This window comes from Myotis davidii, unplaced genomic scaffold (genome assembly GCF_000327345.1).
Source record: "Myotis davidii unplaced genomic scaffold, ASM32734v1 scaffold2639, whole genome shotgun sequence".
Taxonomy (NCBI): Eukaryota; Metazoa; Chordata; class Mammalia; order Chiroptera; family Vespertilionidae; genus Myotis; species Myotis davidii.
This window is the reverse complement of record NW_006290036.1, coordinates 4,253-4,671: the sequence shown is the minus strand read 5'-3', so window position 1 is coordinate 4,671 and position 419 is coordinate 4,253.

The window sequence follows — 419 nt, the reverse complement described above, 5'->3', positions numbered from 1 at the left end:
AGGGTCGCATTTGCAAACCGGACCTGCTCACTCAGCCCTTCCCTGCCCCCCACCCCCAAACCCTCAGCTGGCCCTTCAGCCCCGGAAAATCCTGCCCGGAAACCCCGGCCGGTGTGGCTCAGTGGGTAGAGCCTCGCCCTGCGGACCCAAGGGTGCCGGGTTCGATTCCGGTCAAAGGGGCACGGACCTCGGTGGCAGGCTGCTCCCCGGACCCAGGGCCCGGGTCCGGGTGTGGGTGCAGGAGGCCACCCGTCGAGGTGTCTCTCCCTCTCTCTCTCTCTCCAACTCTAAGAAATCCATGGGAATATATATCCTCGAGGGAGGATTTAAAGAAAAAAAAAATATAGCCCTGGCCGGTGTGGCTCAGTGGCTAGAGCGCCGGCCTGCAGACCGAAGGGTCCCGGGTTCGAGTCCCGGTC